Source organism: Saccopteryx leptura, chromosome 7 (genome assembly GCF_036850995.1).
Source record: "Saccopteryx leptura isolate mSacLep1 chromosome 7, mSacLep1_pri_phased_curated, whole genome shotgun sequence".
Classification (NCBI taxonomy): domain Eukaryota; kingdom Metazoa; phylum Chordata; class Mammalia; order Chiroptera; family Emballonuridae; genus Saccopteryx; species Saccopteryx leptura.
In genome coordinates this window covers 70,697,117-70,718,592 of record NC_089509.1, presented here as the reverse complement: position 1 = coordinate 70,718,592, position 21,476 = coordinate 70,697,117, and positions in this window count along the sequence as shown.

The following is a 21,476-nucleotide window of genomic DNA, read 5'->3' as shown; positions in this document are numbered from 1 at the left end:
GAATGAGGGAACTGGAAGAAGACAAAAAACAGGTTAAATTACAGAAAGATATAAAAGATGGAAATTATAAAAAGGGAAGAATTGACATATGAAATAAAGTAAAAAGCTCAAACATATATGTAAATTTAGAGTCTCAATAAAAAGGAAAGAAGGAAACAGCAATTTTGTGTAAATATTAGCTTCAATTTTTCAAAATAGACTTCAAGCCAGTTGAAAACATTACAAATGTCAAGCAGTGTAAAATCAAAGAAACAAGCATTTAACTTCATTAAATTTCATGTCGTAAAACTACTACACTTTATTACATTAAACTTCATCTAGTAAAACTACTAAAAAACAAAGATTAAAAAATATTTAAATATCCAAAGTTAAAAGGCAAATTATTTTCAAAAAGAAAAAAACCCAAAAGCTGACTTTTTAATATAAATTATGAGAGCCAAAAGATAATCTTTAATTGCTAGAGTAAACTTAAAAGCTCACCCATTATTTTAGCCCCAAAGAAAGTATAATTTACCAAAACTAAGCAAAATACAGGTTTACAGAAAGAGGAAAAGAAATATATTACCAGTAAACCAGTAATAAAAACAATATTAAATTAATTTAATCAGACTACATCCCAGTTGCAAAAAAGAAAATAACAATTAGAAGGATAATTATTAGGGTGAATGTAAATGAATATGTTTATTTAAAGCATTAATAATAACATTTTTATTATCAAATCTATATAGAATTAAAATACTTGAAAAAAATTACAAAGTCAAAAGGGTGGTAAGTAAATCTAAGCTGTTATATCCTAGCATTGATAAGGAAGTGATAAATGTATTTATTTATACTCTATTATATAGCAAATATTATAAGTAACCTCAAAAATAATATAAGAATGTATAGCTAGCATTAAAAACAATATTGATTAATTTTCAGTCTGACTATAGTCTAATTTATTAGTATTCGCTATATCACATGTCTTGGTGATTATCATGCAACCTTTAGTATAAACTAATGTTAGATGTCATAGTCTGGTCTCTATTCTGTTTTTAGACTTAAAGAAAGAATTGACAGTGACTGAAGTACCAATGGGACATCCCCACTCTGACATTGGTGCAATAGTAGCAGCAGCCAACTGTATTCAGAAATAGAGTAAGTTCTGTCCAAATACAGACCAATCTATGTTCAGAAGCAGTAGTTAGCTAAGCAGAATGTATAGATTTTTTTTTCCCTGAGAAAGCACTTGGAGGACTGTCAGAAATACTTGGGGGAAGAGGATGGGGAGGAGACTCTTTGTGAAGCTCTTGTGATAGATTATTTAGTCATTTATTGCTTAATTTACAAATATTTATGTAGATGCTTATTATGTAGGAGGTTCTGTTCTATGATCTATGTATTTTGCAGTGAATAAAGTCTCAGGTTGAAGGTGGGGATCAAAAGTAAAAGGACAATAAAAAATATAAGGAAATTGCTATTGGCCATAATTGCCAAGAAGAACAATAAAACGGTGAGGAAACAGCACATTGAGTCAGAGGAAGAGCTGTTTTACTTTAGGTAAGGTAGTTGGGAAGACTTTGCTGATAAGGTGGCATGTGTGTGCAGGCGAGTCAAGTGGGAGTTCTAGTTGTGGGGATGTCTTGACTTTTTTTTCTTTATCAAACTTTCTAGGCAGAGACCATATAATTATATGGTATATGCAAATAGCATATAAATAAATGGGACAAAGTCAGAGTTCAGTTGACTGAGGTGATTAACTCTGTTTAGGGAGAATATTACATTTTTTTTTAATTTTTTAATTTTTTATTTTATTTTTTTGTTTTTCTGAAGTTGGAAATGGGCAGGCAGTCAACAGACTCCCACATGCACCAGACGGGGATACACCCCGGCACGCCCACCAGGGGGTGATGCTCTGCCCATCTTGGGGTGTCGCTCTGCCGCAGTCAGAGCCATTCTAGCGCCTGAGGCAGAGGCCACAGAGCCATCCACAGCGCCCGGGCAAACTTTTGCTCCAATGGAGCCTTGGCTACAGGAGGGGAAGAGAGAGAGAGGAAGGAGAGGGGGAGAGGTGGAGAAGCAGATGGGCACTTCTCCTGTGTGCTCTGGCCGGGAATCAAACACGGGACTCCTGCACGCTAGGCCGATGCTCTACCACTGAGCCAACCGGCCAGGGCCTGAGAATATTACATTTATTTTACTTTTTCACTATTGTTTTTTAACATTTTTCTAGTATTTTGACAATGTTCATGTAAAAATATAGCCTACAATTTGAAACAATAATTCTGTAGCTTGATTTTATTATTTCCATTTATGTTTTTATCTTTCTTATCATTGAATCAAATATCACCTTTAGGCCCTGGCCAGTTGGCTCAGCGGTAGAGCGTCGGCCTAGCGTGCGGAGGACCCGGGTTCGATTCCCAGCCAGGGCACATAGGAGAAGCGCCCATTTGCTTCTCCACCCCTCTGCCGCGCCTTCCTCTCTGTCTCTCTCTTCCCCTCCCGCAGCCAAGGCTCCATTGGAGCAAAGATGGCCCGGGCGCTGGGGATGGCTCTGTGGCCTCTGCCTCAGGCGCTAGAGTGGCTCTGGTCGCAACATGGCGAGGCCCAGGATAGGCAGAGCATCGCCCCCTGGTGGACAGAGTGTCGTCCCCTGGTGGGCGTGCCAGGTGGATCCCGGTCGGGCGCATGCGGGAGTCTGTTTGACTGTCTCTCCCTGTTTCCAGCTTCAGAAAAATGCAAATAAATAAATAAATAAATAAATAAATAAATAAATAAATAAAAAATAAAAATAAACAAATATCTCCTTTAAAATAAGGGGAGTCAAATATATGGTGACAGAAAATGAGCTGACTTTGCATGATGGACACACAACGTAATCAACAGTTCAAATGCCATGGAGATGTTCACCTGAAACTGATATACATGGGGTCCTTGGGTTATGACAGTTCCGACATATGATGTTTTGAGTTTATGATGCTCACTCCCATAAAAACTCTAAAAAAAATTGAGATGTGAGTGTTTCGGCTTATGCCATTAGTGCCATACATTTTTTTACACTCATTTTTTCTGTTACTACCATACTGTGTACAGTACAGTATATTTATGTCCTTTTCCTTTTTTTGTGGCTTAGTTGTGTTTTTATGTTCTAGGTTATGATTTTACAACTGTGTTAGAATAGGTAAGTAATTTAGGCTAGCCTGTGTTTCGACTTACACCAAAATTCAAGTTATATTCTGTCGTAGGAATGGAACTGTGTTATAACCCGAGATTGCCCTGTATTCTTATTGATCGATGTCATTCAATATAATTTATAAATAAAATAAATCAGTTAAAAATTGTATGGTTTCAACCTTTTTTTAAAGTTTTTTTTTCTAATTGACCACATTAGTCCAAAATATAGAAGATTATACACATAGTAAAAAGCTTCAGTTCTATCACATCATAGAGAATTCCGATCTTGATGAGATAAAGTCATATAACTTTGTTAAAAAAGTAAGTAAAAATAAAAACAAACCAAACAATAATATATATCATCTTCTTGCAAATTTCTCTCTTGTTACATGTAAAATATAGATAGCATTTGCTTTTGTTTATAAACACAGAAATTGCTTTCATGGGGAAAAATAAACTCCTATTTGAGACAGATGACATATTCCAAATAATATTCTTCAACAGTCATCACAGTTTATAACTGATGCATAATTTTCTCCTCAAATGTAAACATTATCTTTCAGCTTTCTTCTCTTTTGAAAATTGTGTGATGATTTATGGACACATGCATTTGAACTGTATATGTTTATGCTTTTAACTGTATCTTTTTTATCTTCTTAACAATATGTAACTCACATGTAGAATGAGGATTAAGCAAATGAAAATGTGAGGTTGTAGTATCTCTTTTCACCTAAGGAAAGAAAAAGCCACCAGCAAATGTCAGGACCCACTCTTAGTGCAGACACTGGCTTATATTAAGATTGTAAATTGGAAAGTAGGTTTTTAAATGAAATTATTTTAACTTCTCTCCTTCAACATCTTACTATTCTAAAGAAAAAAAATGTTTATCTCCCACCCATCTAGACCTATGTTCACCAAGGGAAACGAGAGCCCTCAGGCATGCTAGAATTAAAAATTAAATTTGACTTGAAAATTATCATTTTCTTTCTCATGCATGACTGAGATTACACCCCATGGAATAGACAAAAAAATATGGGAGAAAATGAAAGGATATGAGAGGTTGTCAGGAGACTGATCTTTCTCTACTCATAGCTACCCAAATCTGCCTCTAGACCCTCAAACAGAATGTTTTCAGAAATGAAATTACTAGGTTTGTAGTCATTATGCAGAAGCAGCCACATATGGTGAGCACTTGCATTAAAAAAATAAGTAAGAGAGCTACACATTGCAATATACTGATGATGTATTATAGAATTATACACTCGAAACAAATATAATAGCATTAACAGATGTCACCCCAACGCATTTAATAAAAAAATAAGAATTAATAAAAGAAAGAATAAGCTTCTGTCAAAATGTTCTTGTTAGTTTATTTGGAGAAACTAAACATCTTTTTTTTTTAATATATGTAATTTAAAAAAGAGTGTGAAAGATAATAAAACAATCTGAGATTCAGCAAACTAAGTCTCTTTGTATTTATTGATAAGTTCTCTAAAGCAAGAAAGTAACAATCCAGTTTGTATGAAAACAACCATTAGGTTATTCACTGAAAATGAGTGAGTAACATCAAAGATTTCTAGACCCTGTGGTAAAGGAGTATCTCATTACTCCTTAGTGAGGAAGTAATGAAATTGTCATGCTAGATCATGAATTAAATATATAGGCCATTGAATACAACTGTATTTATAATATACATGTAGTATAATGTATAATATGTATGTATATATTATGCAATTGTTATCTATATCTTGTCTGTTATTTTTTTTCAACATTTTTTTTGTGTGTGACAGAGACAGAGAGAGAACCAGAGAGAAGGTTGTGACAGAAACACAGAGAGAGCCAGAGAAAGGAACAGATAGGAACAGACAGACAGGAAGGGAGAGAGATGAGAAGCATCAATTCATTGTTACGGCACCTTAGTTGCTCATCAACTGTTTTTCTCATATGTGCCTTGACTGGAGGGCTACAGAAGAGTGAGTGACCACTTGCTCAAGCCAGCAACCTTGGGCTTCAAGCCAGCGACCTTTAGGATCAAGCCAACGACCACTGGATCATGCCTATGAACCTGCACTCAAGCTGGAGTCCTTGAGGTTTCAAACCTGGGTCCTCTGTATCCCAGTCTGACGCTGTATCCACTGTGCCACCACCTAGTCAGGCTAGATTTCACTTCTGAACCTGTGGCCACTTAAAATAAAGTTTATTTGAAGAATTCTTATTCTGGTAACAACAGTGATGCTGCAGTGTCAAGCACAGAGACTGGTGAGCAGCACTTTTTAAAGGCATGATGGTATATCAGGTAAATAGCATTTTTTACAGAACATTGTCCTTATGAAGTTTATTTCATCTATATTTCTACCTTAGACCAACTCTTGTTGACTCCAGCATTTGCCTACTCTTTGTAATCATTTTAATTACAAATAGTCCATATGTCATTATAATCACACACAGTCATGTCTCATTCTTTTTTATTATTTTCCCTGTACTCATTTAGCATTAACATTCAGCATCATTATAAACTAATCAATTTGACTGATTTTTCTACAAGTTCCCTCAGGAAATAAATGCCACATCTCTGTTGGTCTCTAAATACTATATGTTTATGGATTCTGTAATTATTGTAAAGCACCATGGGAGGTACCTTTGTACCCAAGCTCAATAAAGCCATGGTTTACAGTTTCTTTCTTAGAAAATGTTCTTCTAGATAATGAACTAATAAAGTTGATACTGAAGAACAAATGACACCAGATAATTGTACTGATTTCCATAGGATAAATTATCTCATATTTGGTTTATGGATATAGCTATATATCTATAAAAAGAGAGAGAGAATTTTTACCATAAAAGTTTAAAAACAATGTTTCTATAAAGCCATATAAAAGTTATGTTAGATAATTTTCTTTTTTACTTTTTATTTCAAATAGTTTATTTTCTGCTAATTACATTTTCCAGTTAAGGCTATTGTAGTGAAATTTTAAGATAGAAGTTCCTGCCAACCTGCTCTTTTCTCTTTCTATCAAAATATTTAAGGATATTAATCTTTTCTTTTCTTTTTTCCCTCAAAAGTAACCAAATTCTATCATGATACATTATAATCCTATATAAGGGTTTTTTTCTGACCTAATCATTAAAGATTGGCTTATGAAGAGCAGTTACTCCTTCTCTGGAGTAACTGGCCACTAAATTGAATTCATTAAGCTAATATTATGTATCTTCTTATTGATTTCTTACACTTGAAAATTTCATATGTTTCTAAAAACTGAAAATGTTTACGCATGAACATCAGTATTGAAAATAAATCTAAATACTTTGTATTGATGAAATATTTAAATAGGCATTATAGCTTTTATCTAAAAAGTAAAATTTCAAATCAAATATAATCTTATTGCTCTATAGTACATGTAATTTTTTCACTAAAATTTCACTTGCTAATAAATTTATCCAACATTTTCAACATCTTTATTTTTTTACCTCTGCTCCTTTTTTATTGCATTTTAAATAATTTCTATAGGTTTCTAAAAGTTTGTTCTCTTCCCTGAAATATCTCCTCTATATTTATACTTTACTTTTATCATTAATTATACCCTTATTCCTCAATATTAAGAATCATATTCCTATTTTACTCTTCTTTTTCTAGTCAATTTCTTCTTTAATAGCTATATTCTGTAATTACACTACCCTTATTGGAACCTATTTCTTTGACTTTTCTTGTCTTTTCTGATTTCAAGTAAATGGATCATAAATACTTATTAGACATTTTCTCTATAATCTGCCTATTATGATTATACCTCTTATTTTATGATGTCTGCCTTTTATCTGCTCCCTTTCTAGTCATGACTTAAGCAATTATATTCTCTTCTTATTTACTGAAGTTTACACTCTGGCTAAGGTGATCACATAATTTATCTCTTTAGTTGGGGCAACACTGTGAGTGAAGAAAGGAACTATTAATAATTAAATAAGGATAGCTGGATTTCACTAGATCTATCTCAGCCAGATGAGAATATAAGGTCACATTACAACTGGAAGACTATTAAGTTCAAGAGTCAGAGCTCAATCTTGTTTTATCTCTTTTGTGTTTACTCAGCAATAGCTATAAAAAATTGTCACTTCTGGTTTAAGTGAAAAAAAAAAAACAACTCTTAGCATGGAAAAAGTAGATATAGCTTCTTCTTCCCTATCTCCATCTCACAGGTTTAGACCAGGAATTTCTTGGGCACAGAATAAGAAAATTAAGGAGGAATAAGAGATGAAAAGAACATGATGTCATAGCTAGTAGGAAAGCTTTCCTTATTAGGTAGAAGTGGGGAATCATAGCAAACTGATGGTGTATAATGGAATTCTTGAGCCAAGCATAGTCAAAGATCTAGAATATCAAGTCTTAACCATGAGAGAATTATAATGACATATGACTTGTTGGGGTTGGGTAGAAAGCTTGGGTAAGTTTCAGATGATGTTTGAATCTACATTTTAAAGGAAAGGTTGCATGAATAGAGAAATAATCTATTAGGCTAAGAAAATAGAAAAAAATGAAGGTAGTTTGATTGCTAAATCTAAAACAATAGGCAGCAATGTGGTTCTACATTATATAGTCATTAAATGATGATAAATGTCCATTAGTATTATTAATGTATTAACTACAAAAGTATTCACTTCTTTTTATCCTAATTCAAAACAAAAAATTGCATATAGTAGGCTAGAGGAGGACTGAGTTGCAAGTGACAACCTAACAGAAAATATTCAAGAACTTAGTCCAGCCTGACCAGGCAGTGGTGTAGTGGATAGAGTGTCAGGCTTGAACATGTGTTCATTTGGCTTGAGTGTAGGCTCATCAGCTTGAGTGCAGGGTTGTTGGCTTGAGCATGGGATCACAGACATGCCCCATGATTACCGGCTGGAGCCCAAAGGTTGCTAACTTAAAACCCAAATTGCTGGCTTGAACCCAAGGTCTCTGGCTTGAGTCCAAGGTTGCTTGTGTGAGCAAGGGATCACTGACTTGGCTGAAGTCCCCCAGTCAAAGCACATATAAGAAAGCAATCAGGCCCTGACCAGTTGGCTCAACAGTAGAGCATCGGCCCAGCATGTTGAAGTCCTAGGTTTGATTTCTTGTCAGGACACACAGGACAGGTGACCATCTGTTTCTCCACCCCTCACCCTTACTCTTCTCCCCCTTTTTCTCTCTCTTTATCTTCTTCTCTCTTTCTCTCCTGCAGCCATTGCTCAAAAAGTTCAGGCAAGCTGGTCTCAGATCTGAGATGGAACAATGGCCTCACCTCAGGTGCTAAAATAGTTCAGTTGCTGAGCAATGGAGCAGCAGCCCCAGATGGGCAGGACATTGCCCTGGTAATGGGCTTGCCAAGTGGATCCTTGTCCGGGCTCATTAAGGAGTCTGTCACTCTGCTTCCCTGCCTCTCACTTCAAAAAAAATAAATTAAAAAGACAGCAATCAATAAACAACTAAGGTTCCACATCTACCAGTTGATCCTTCTCTTCCTATCTGTGTGTTCCTCTCTCTCTCTTAAAAAACAAACAAACAAAAAACAAAACAAGAAAACAGTCCAGATAGAAAATTAACAAGAAAATAGTGGCCTTAAATAACACAGTACATCAGATGACTTCAACTGATATCTTCAGAGCATTTCTCCCCAAAGCAGCAGAACATACATTCTTCTCAAGTGCATATGAAACATTTTCTAGGACAGACTATTTGTTAAACACAAAACAAGTCTCAACAAATTTAGGAAGATTGAAATCACATCAAGTAACTTTTCTGACTACAGTGGTTTGAAACTAGATATCAATCACAAGAAAAAACTGAAAAATCACACAATCACATAGAGGCTAAATAACATGTTACTAAATAATTAATGGGTAAGCAATGGGATCAAGGAAAATATCAAAAGATACCTTGAAACAAATGAAAACAAGAACACGACCCAAAATCTATTGGATGCAACGAAAGCATTCTTAAGGAAATTCATAGCATTACCGTCCTACCTCAAGAAACAGTGAACATCTTAAGTAAATTATCTAAATTCACACTTAAAAAAACTTGAAAAAGAATGACAAACAAAGCCCAAACTAAATAGAAGAAAAGAAATTAAAAAGTCAGAGCAGAAATAAACAAAGTAGTCTAAAAAACAATACAAAAGATCAATGAAACCAAGAGCTGGTTCTTTAAAAAAAATAGACCAGATTGACAGAACTTTAACCAGACTCATCAGAGAGAGGGAGAAAAAGAGATCCCAAATAAACCCAAAAAACTTGAATAGTCACTTCTCCAAAGAAGAGATACAGATGGCCAACAGACATAAGAAAAGATAGTCAGTGTCACTAATTATCAGAAAAATGCAAGTTAAAACCACAATGAGATATCACCTTACACCTGTCAGGATGGCGCTCATCAATGAATTAACAAATAAGTGTTGGTGAGGATGTGGAGAAAAAGGAACCCCTGCGCACCTTTGTTTAGAATCATATTAGTGCAGCTACTGTGGAAAACTGTATGAAGTTTCTTTAAAAAAATAAAAATGAGACTGCCTTATGACCGAGCAATTCCACAGCTGTGAATGTAGCCAAAGAAACATAAAACATTATTTCAGAAGAATATATGTGCCTCTAATGTTCATTGCAGTGTTATTTGCAATAACCAAGATCCGGAAGGAACCCAAATGCCAAGCATTAAATGAGTGGATAAAAAAGCTCTGGTACATTTACACAATAAAATAATGCTTGGATATAAGACAAGAAGGTAATGTTACTTTTTGTGACAGCCTGGGTGGACCTGGAGATCATTATGCTAAATGAAGTAAGCCAGTCAGAGAAACTCTGGTACCATATGATTTCACTTACGTATGGAATCTAATGAACAAAATAAACTAACAAACAAAATAGAAACAGACTCATTTGTATAGAGCACAGACTGACAGCTGTCAGAGGAAAGGGTTGAGGGGTTGAATGCAAAATGTGAACAGATTAAGCAAAAAAAAAAAAAAGACCCAGATAACAGAATGGTGATTACCAGGAGAAAAGGAGGGGTCTAGGTAGGTACAAGAGGACAAAGGGTGATAAGTGGTGGCATAAGAAGATTTGTCTTTGGGTGGTGAACACACAATAAAATATACAGATAATGTATTATGTAGTTGTAGACCTAAAACCTATTTTATTAACCAATGTCACTTCAATATATTCAATAAAAACTAAAAACAGGAAAAAAAATAGACTAATCATAATGTTACAGTGAATATTGGCCATGTAAAGACACTAATTTTTCTATGATAACTAGAGTTAATGGGACCATAGAAGTCTATTTTATTTTAATGACTTTATTTTTTAGAACATTTTTAGGTTTATAGCAAAATTGAAAAGGAGGTACAGAATTTTTTTATATACCCCTGTCTCCAGACTTTCAGAGCCTCCCCGTTATCAACATCACTCATCCGTTATCAACAGAATGGTACTATCAGCATTTTTAATGAGGATCAGCACATAGTAATCACCTAAAGCCCATAGTTTACCTCTGAGTTCATTCTTGTTATTATACATTTGACGGGTTTGAATAAAAGTATAATGACATTTATCCATCTTTATAATATCATATGGAATATTTCTGTTACATTAAAAGCTCTTTGTGCTCTCCCTATTCATCTCTACTCCTACCCTCAATGCTGGCGACCACTGATCTTTGCTCTGTCTCCATAGCTTGCTTTTTCAGAATGTGATATAGATAAAATCCTACAGTATGTAGCCTTTTCAGATTGTCTTTTTCACTTAGTAATATGCATTTAAATTTTCTCCATGTCTTTTCATAGCTTAGTATTACATTTATTTTTAGTACAGTATAATATATTGTCTGAACATCTCAGTTGCTTCCAAGTTTTGCCAGATACAAACAAAGCCATTATAAACTTCCATGTGCAGGTGTTTGTATAAATGTAACCTTTTAACAACTCCTTTGGACAAATACCATGTAGCAGATTGATTGATGGTGTAGTGAAAGTGTGTTCAATTTTGTAAGAAACCTGTCAAATTGTCTTCCAAAGTGGCAGTATCATTTTGCATTCCCACCACAATGAATTAGAATTCCTGCTGCTCTACATCATTGTTAACATTTGGTATTTTGGCCATTCTAAAAGGTATGTAGTGATATCATGCTGTTTTTATTTGCGCTTCCCTGATAACATATGATGTGGAACATCTTTTCATCTGCGTATGTATTTTCTGTATATCTTCTCTGGTGAGATGTCTATTAAAGTTTTTGGCTCATTATTATTCAGGTGTTTTGGTTCCTTGTTGATTTATAAGTGTTCTTTGTATATTTTGGATAATAATATTTTACAAATTATGGTTTTTGCATATATTTTCTCCCAGTCTGTAATTCTGTCTTGTAATTCTCTTGATATTGTCTTTTGCAGAGTAGAAGTTTTTTTAATTGCAAGGAAGTCTGCCAATTTATTTCTTTTATGAGTTGTATCTTTGTTGTTATATTTAAAAAGGCATCCCCATACTCAAGGTCATCTATGCTTTTCTCTTATGTTATCTTCTAGGAGTTTTAAAGTTTTATGTTTTATATTTAGTTCCATGACACACTTTCAATTAATTTTGTGAAAGGTGCAATGTGCATGTCTGGATTCACTTTTTTTCACATGGATGTCTAGTTGTATAAGCCTCATTTATCAAAAGGTTCTCTTTGTTCAATTTTTATTTTATTTTATTTTATTTTGCTTTTTGGAGGGTCACAATCAGTTTACTATATTTATGAAATCCATTTCTGTACTGTGTGTGTGTGTGTGTATGTGTGTATTTGCATTGATTCATTTGTCTATTATTTCACCAATACATCATTGACTTGAAGTTGAGTGGGATTAGTCCTCCAATTTTGTTCTTCTTCTCTAATATTTTATTGGGTATTCTGGGTCTATTGCCTCTCCACATAAATTTTATAATCAATGTGCCAATACCCATTAAATAGCTTGTTGGGATTTTGATTGGTATTGCACTGGTTGAATCCATACATCAAGTTGGGAAGTTCTGACATATCAACAATATTGAATCTTCCTATGTATAAACATGAACTCTAGTTGAGTTCATTCATCAAAGTTTTAGATAATTTTACACAGCTCTTGTATATATTTTGTTAGATTTATACTTAAGTATTTTATTTGTATTTATATATACAAATATATATATAGTATTGGTTATTTATTTTAAATTCCTCTTGTTTATTGTTGATATATAAAAAACAAGGGCTATTTGTAAACTGCCTTTTTGAATAGATATTTATACCCAGTAAAATTTTATAAATATTATACTTTTAATTAAGCATTTTTCTTGTGAATTTCATCAGGCCTTTGAGCTTTTGCACAATGTTTTGCTCAGCTCTTTATTATTTTGATTCCAAGATAACTAAAAGTTCTTTGTTACAAGAGAGACAATTTCTGTATATGCAGAGGTTCTTTTATATGTGTTTTTCTGTTTATAAATATATTTAATATATAGTTTATTTAATATATGCAATTTACATTTTTTTTTATCTTACAAGAGATAGCAAGTAGATTGTTTTGTAGTTTTTCCTAACGTTTTACCTATTGGGTAGTTTTAAAAACAGTTTACTTAATGTATGTTTTAAGACAAAATACAAAGCAGAATATAATACTATTAATTATCCTTAATGACTACCAAGATCTATAAAAGTATTAGTAGCCTAAATATATAATGTTTCAGTTAGTGCAAAAAGAGTGAAGATACATTTTCTTAACCGGGTCTGTTGACAAAAACTTTATATTCATTGTTGTATCTTACTGGTATTTATAAAATATAAAAGTTTTAGTATCTTCATCTGCACATTCTTGTATAAAACAATCTGGAAACTTTCTTATTATTTATGAAAATTTTTGTATTTTTTGAAAAGTTAGAAAATCTTAAGTACTATTATATTGCTTGTATGAAGTTAATAATGATGGAGAAATAATGAGCCTGACCAGGCAGTGACACAGTGGATAGAGCAGGGAGGACCCAGATTCAAAACCCTGAGGTCGCCAGACTGAGCGCAGGCTCATCTGGTTTGAGCAAGGCTCACCAGCTTGAGTCCAAGGTCGCTCGCTGGCTTGAGCAAGGGGTCCCTTGGTCTGCTGTAGCCCTCTGGTCAAGGTACATATGAGAAAGCAATCAGTGAACAACTAAGTTGCCATAACAAAGAAGTGATGCTTCTCATCTTTCTCCCTTTCTGTCTGCCTGTCCCTCTCTGTCTCTGTCACAAAAATAAAAATGATAGAGAAATAATGAATAAACAACCATCTAGTGTTGTTAAAGAGATGTACAGAGAGACCTTGGTTTACAACAGTCTCAACATATGATGTCTCGAGTTTATGACACTTGCTCACAAAAAAACTTAAAAAAATTGAGACATGAGTGTTTCAGCTTACTCATGTTTTGTCATTTTTTCTGTTATACTGTACAGTACAGTATATTTATGTCTTTTTCTTTTTTTCTGTGGCTTAATTGTGGTTTTATGTTATAGATTATGATTTTATTGTACAACTGTGTTATGACAGGTAAGTGACCTAGGCTAGGTTGTGTTTCAACTTATACCAAAATTTGGCTTACCACACTATCATAGGAACAAAACTGTGTTGTAACCCAAGGACCCCCTGTATTCTAAAAGTCTGAACTATTGCTAAGTCAGTGTGCATAGTTACTGCTTAAAATAAAATAAAATAAGCCAACAATGAAAGTTCAGTGTTAAAATAGTTCAATTTGAGTAATGCAGAAGGAATAGGACATTTTAAGATCTTAGACTTAAACAGAAACTCAACAAAGAATTTGGTTAGTAACCTTATCTCCTAGTTTATAAAGAGATATGTAAGATAGACTTGAATGTATGCATTTATTTTTTAAAATGTATTTCTGCATATGCAAATGAATCATTTTTATGAACAATTCATTCCTGACATATAATGCCAATCAATCTTCTATTAACAACAGAGAATACTAAGTCCTTAATGATATTTCTCCACAGGAATGAAGAAAGCTAACAGCTTAAATGTGACAAAATGTCACAAACTACTTTTGAGTTTTGTTTTTTTTTAAATATCAGACAACTTTTCTAATAATGCTAAACCCTTTAATTTCAGAACACAACCCTCTATGCTTATTACTAGTTTCATAGAATTCATTATGGCTTTAATTAGTAATAGTATTCAATATTCCAAAGGATTTATAAATCTTTATAAACCATAATTTAGACAAAATACATTAGAGGCCATCAGTAATAAATAGTAAAAAAAAAATTGGAATGTGTAAATATGTGCATTGTATTTCATACATGGCATAGTCATTTTTTATTTGCTATCCAAACTTATTTCTAGAAACATTAATAACAATTGTTAATGTGCTTTTAAAATAATCAATGTGACTTACTTACAAATGAGAACCAGGAATTAAGACAGTATATCTTATTTTTGATTTATAGTTGGTAAAAAATGATATTTGAAATGTTATGTATTCAAATATAATAATGATACAAACATTAGAGTAATAACAGCAGCAATGATTTATTTAATACTTTTTACAATAATGATAGGTTCTCTCTGAACATTCTGTTTTATAACAACAACCCTATTATCTTTAGTTTCAAGATGAGAAACTTCAGATTAAAAAGTATAGTAATTTTTTCAGTATACAGATAGTAATTGACTAAGGCAGAAATCAAACCCTTAGCTGTCTTATCCCAACATCAGAGCACTTCTAGACCACATTTTTGTTTTCATCTGACTGAACTGATAATAAGACTTGTTTTGGGGAATGGGTGTAATATAGGTAATATAGTTGGTTTGAGACATATGAAAAAATAAACGGTAAATCATAATAAAGAAAGACTACTTAATGGTCCAGAAAATAGCATTTAATGAAAAATAAAGCCTATTAAACCAAGATAATGAATCAAATACTGTTTATCCCTTTATCTTTTAATTAAGAATAATATTCTTTAAAAAGAATCATGAACCTGTATTAATTAAAACAACTTATGGTTTAAATCAATGTTATTTGTAGTTCAATAGCTAAATTATATGAAAAAATAAGTGATGAAGATATCATTTCATTTAAACATACATGGCCACTCATAGTTTCCATATTTTATATGATGGCTTCTATTCTCAAATATGTTTTCTCAGGTTGATTGATAGTGTTTGAAGTGGCTGAAGAACAAAATATTTTATCTAACAGTTCTAAAACATCAGTAAATCTGATTACTCATTATATTTCAAAAATCTTTATGGCCATAAAATTTATGCTTGTAGGAAAGAATGTTCAAGTGTGAAAATTACATTAGAAGCTCATTATTAACACCTTTGCATATTCATCTGTACTGATGAATAATCACTGTTAAGAGCTAATTGTGCTCAGTGACTATTTCTCACTCTGGTTAGACAAATGTGTTACTATTTCATACTGCCTTATGGAAAAATAGATGTTTCAAATTCATCTATTCTGAACATTTTATTTTCTTAAGTTATTAGGTTATTAGCTTTGGGGTTTTTTATTTATCAGATTAACAGTACAGTCAACAAATCTCTATTTTATTTTATAGATAAATTTAATGTTGCCCATATATGTTCATACGTTTTCCACTGAAAAAGGAAACCAAAAATAGCATATTTACACATGGGTGTAGCTGTGTGTATTAAAATATGTGTGTGTAAGTTTTGACTGTTAGTGTGGAGCACTGAGTTTATTTAGGATTGAGTCTATACAAGGTAAGAGATTATGTCACAGTAAATTGGTCATTGAAATTGTCTGTGTTAATTCTGAGAGACTGAACTGTCCGCTTCACATTTTCATAAGGAGAAATGGTAATAGGCATCTTTTGAAGTTCCCTAGAGACTCTGAAAGAACAAAAATATATTAAATTTCATTTTTCTTGTGTCCAGCACCTTACTAAAATGCTACAAACAGGTCCCTTTTTAACAAGTCTTCAGTGTGAATAATAATATCTTTATAATTATTTGCTGTATATTTCAACTGCCTCACACAATTTAATGTTAAAAAAGATCTAATGTAATTTTTTATGTCACCTTAAATTACTTAGAAACAAAGGAAGGACACCACCAATCAATCAATCAGTAAAATAAATCTTAAAAGCTTTGTGTACCAGCCTCTGCTGACATAGTTAAGAACTTGATTGATATGCCCCTGCCTGCATGAAGATCGCATAGCTACTTATAAAACTTTAATCACTTTAACTCCATGTAAGACCATATGAGGTCTTAGCAGTTTCATGCAAGTAGATTTTCAATAATTCCAGTCACATTTTGCAGACTGTTGATCACTTTAATTTTGTCTTATTTGAGCATTTCTGTTTCTTTTTTACTACATTGGAATGGGATTGGTTAATAGGATCATAGAGGTGGTTTCAAGTGTACATTTCTATAATGCATGATCTGTGTACTGCATTGTGTGCCACCACCCAAAGTCCGATAATCTTTTGTCACCATGTATTAGGCCCCCTTTACCTTTTACTATCCTCACCCCCTTTCCTTTGGTAATCACCATACTGTTGTCTGTGTCTATGAGCTTCAGTTTTATATCCCACATATGAATGAAATCATATGGTTCTTAACTTTTTCTGACTGATTTATTTTGCTTAGTATAATATTCTCAAGGTTCATCTATGCTCTCACAAATGGCAATATTTCATCATTTGTTATGGCCGAGTATTATTCTATAGTATATATGTACAACATCTTCTTTATCCAATCCTCTGTCAAAGGACACCTTAGTTGTCTCCCTGTCTTGGCCACTGTGAATAATGCGGCACTGAACATATGGGTGCATATATCCTTGTGAATAAATATTTTCTAGTTTTTCTGGTAGATATCCATAAGAGGGATTCCTGGGTCATATGTAAGTCTATTTCTTCTTCTTCTTATTTTTTTTTTTTTTGTATTTTTCTGAAGCTGGAAACTGGGGAGAGACAGTCAGACAGACTCCCGCATGCGCCCAACCGGGATCCACCCGGTACGCCCACGAGGGGGCGATGCTCTGCCCCTCCGGGGCGTCGCTCTGTTGTGACCAGAGCCACTCTAGTGCCTGGGGCAGAGGCCAAGGAGCCATCCTAAGCGCCCGGGCCATCTTTGCTCCAATGGAGCCTTGTTGTGGGAGGGGAAGAGAGAGACAGAGAGGAAGGAGAGGGGGAGGGGTGGAGAAGCAGATGGGTGCTTCTCCTGTGTGCCCTGGCTGGGAATCAAACCTGGGGCTTCTGCACGCCAGGCCAACGCTCTACCACTGAGCCAACCGGCCATGGCCTATTTCTTAATTTTTTGAGGAAACATTATACTGTCTATTATAATGGCTGTATCAGTTTATATTCCCATAAGCAGTAAATGAGAGTTCCTTTTTCTTGACAATTCTATAACACTTGTTATTACCTGTCTTGTTGATAACAGCCAATCTAATAGGTGTGATGTGGTATCTCATTGTAGTTTTGATTTGCATTTCCCTAATAGCTAGTGAAATTGAATATCTTTTCATATATCTGTTGGCTTGTTTGTATGTCTTCTTGAAAGAAATGAAAGTTCAGGTCCTCTGCCCATTTTTCAATTGTATTGTTTGTTTGTTTAATGTTGAGTTGTAGGAGTTCTTTATATACTTTGGATATTAACCTTTTGTCAGAATTGTTGTTTGGAAATAGTATCTCGCATTAGGTTGGTTGTATTTTTGTTCTGTTTTCAGGTTTTTTTGTTTGTTTGTTTGTTTTTCTGTGTAGAAGCTTTATAGTTTAATACAGTCCCATTCATTTCTTTTTGCCTTTTCTTCCCCCTTGCCTTTGGGGTTGAATTCATGAAATGTTCTCTAAGACTAAGTTCTATAAGTTTAGTACTTACATTTTCTACTATGTAAATTATTGCTTCAGATCTTATATTTAGGTCTTTGATTTATTTTGAATTATTTTTGTACATGGGAACTGTAACTTAATTTTCTTCTTTTGCATGTAGCTTTTTTTAAAGAGGTTTTCTTTTCTCCATTGTGTGTTTTCAGCTCCCTTCTCAAAGTTATTTGCCCATGTACATGTGGTTTTATTTCTGTGTTTTCAATTCTGTTCCACTGCTCTGTGTGTCTGTTTTTCTGCCAAAATCATGCTGTTTTGATTATCACAGCTCTATAGTACAATCTGAAGTCAGGTTGTGTGATACTTACAGCTTCATTATTTTTGTTCAGGATTTATTTGTTTATTCAGGGTCTTTTGTGGTTCCATATAAATCAGATGATTTCTTTGTCCTATTTCTTTAAAAATTACATTAGGATTTTGATGGGGATTGCATTAAATGTATATATAGCTTTGGGTTATATAGCCATTTTAAATATATTGATTCTTCTAATCCATGAACATGGAATATCTTTTCATTTTATTGTGTATTTTTAAATATCTTTTAATGATGTTTTGTAGTTTTCAGTATATAGGTCCTTCACATTCTTTGTTAAGCTTATTCTCAAGTATTTTATTATTTTGGTTGCAATTGCAAATGGAAATTTTTTTCTTTTTCTGAAAATTTTTGTTAGTCTATAGAAAAGCACTGGATTTCTGTACATTGGCTTTGTATCTGGCAAGTTTTCTGTATTTGTTTATTTTTTCTAATAGTTTCTTTTTGTTGTTGGAGTCTTGGGGTTTCTATATGCAGAATCATGTCATCTGAAAAAAGTGACACTTTTACTTCTTCCTTTCCAGTTTGGATGCCTTTTACTTCTTTCTCCTGCCTGACTACTCTGGCTAAGACTTCTTGAAATATGTTGAACAGTAGTAGTGAGAGTGGCCATCTGTGTTTTGTTCCTGATTTATAAAAACATTTTTCCAGTTTTTCACCACTGAGTATGATATTGGTAGAAATTTAGTCATATATGGCCTTGAATATGTTGAAGTGCTTTCCTTCCATACTCATTTTGAGTAATAGAATCATTTATGAATCTTGTATCTTATCAAATCATTTTTCTGCATCTATTGATAAGATCATATGATATTTATCCTTTGTTTTATTAATGTGGCATAATACATTGATAAATTTGTATATATTAAACCATTCTTGTACCCTTGGAATGAACCGCCTTGTTCATGAAGTATTATTTTTTTAATGTAATATTTTATTTGGTTTGCTAGTATTTTGTTTAAGACTTTTTTGCACCTGTATTCATCAGAGAAATTTGTCTGTAGTTTTCTTTTTTATGTGTTATTCTTTACAGGTTTTGGTATCATGGTTATATTGGCCTCATAAAATGTGCTAGGAAGTATTGCCTCTTCTTCAATTTTTTTGAAATAATTTATAAAAGATAGGTATTATATATATATTGTATTTTTCTGAAGCTGGAAACGGGGAGAGACAGTCAGACAGACTCCCGCATGCGCCCGACCGGGATCCACCCGGCACGCCCACCAGGGGCGACGCTCTGCCCACCAGGGGGCGATGCTCTGCCCCTCCGGGGTGTCGCTCTGCCGTGACCAGAGCCACTCTAGCACCTGGGGCAGAGGCCAAGGAGCCATCCCCAGCGCCCGGGCCATCTTTGCTCCAATGGAGCCTTGGTTGTGGGAGGGGAAGAGAGAGACAGAGAGGAAGGAGGGGGGGGGTGGAGAAGCAAATGGGCGCTTCTCCTATGTGCCCTGGCCAGGAATCAAACCCAGGTCGCCCGCATGCCAGGCCGACGCTCTACCGCTGAGCCAACCGGCCAGGGCTCAATATTTTTTAAATGGTAGAATACACTTAGCGAAGCCATCTGGTCCTGGACTTTTATATTTTGAGAGGTTTGTAATGATTATTTCAAATTCCAAGTGTTCATCAGTCTATTTATATTTTCTAATTCTTCATTATTCAGTTTAGAAAGATTATGTATTTCTAGTAACTTATCCATTTCTTCTAGGTTATTAAATTTGGTGGCATATAGTGTTTTATAGCAGTGGTCCCCAAACCCCGGGCCACGGACTGGTACCGGTCCGTGGGCCATTTGCTACCAGTCCGCAGAGAAAGAATAAATAACTTACATTATTTCTGTTTTATTTATATTTAAGTCTAAACAATGTTTTATTTTTTAAAAATGACCAGATTCCCTCTCTTACATCCGTCTAAAACTTACTCTTGACGCTTGTCTTGATCACGTGATTCATTTATTCGTCCCACCCTAAAGGCCGGTCTGCGAAAATATTTTCTGACATTAAACTGATCTGTGGCCCAAAAAAGGTTGGGGACCACTGTTTTATAGTATTCTAGTATGATCCTTTGTATAGCTGCAGTATCTGTGATAACTTCTCCTCTTTCATTTTATTTTGTTTACATGAATCTCTTCTCTTTTTTAGGGAGTCTGGCCAGGGGTTTGTCAATTCTATTAAACTTTTTGAAAAAACAGCTCTTCGTTGTATTAATATTTTGTATAGTCCTTTCATTTACTCTTTCCTTTCATTTTGCTTGTTTTTATTATTTTCTTTCTCTGCTTACTTTGGGTTGCTTTTGTTCTTTCTAATTCTTTAAGATGTAATATTAAGTTTTTGTTTTTTGTTTTTTTAATATTAAGTTTTTTACTTAGGATTTCTCTTGTTTATTGGGATAGGCCTCTAATGATAATAAATGTCCCTTTTAATTCTGCTTTTCCTGAATCCCAGAAGTTTGGATATAAGCATTTCTAATAATTAAAAATAAGTCATCTCACTAAATATTTGACTAACTTTTTCATAGTTCTGGATTCTTAGTAGTAAAGGGGGAAGGAGAAGTGAACCAACACTTTTTAAAACCATAAAATATAGTTTGTGAACCAAATAAATTATTTCAATAATGGCTGTAATAATTTCTGAAGGTAAGTACTTTTATTCACTTATTATATATTAGGAAACAAAGATGTAATAAAGTTAAATGAATTGCTGAAAAATAAAGCTACTAATGATCAGAACTATGACTATGTCCAGGCCTCGCTTGTTCCAATTTAGCCAATACTACCAAATATAAAAATAATTTTGAGTAATTTAATTAATTTTGATTTTACTTTCAATACAAAAGAATGAAATCCCATTTAACTAAAAAAATGAGAGCTAGCAATTTTAATTTATCTCATTATCCACATACTTTGCCCAAACAAGCATCTCATGAAAAATGACTTTTCTCCTTTAAAAAGTGTATGTTTATATGATGTCATAAGAACAACTAGATTTATCTTATTTAACTTCAAATTATAATGAACAAAATAATTTTACATTGATCTTATCAAAAAATTGGCTATATCATTTTTTTTAGTTTCACAAAATGTGGTATGGTGCTCTAAGTATAAAACTGCTTTAGGGAGTCATGCTTAAC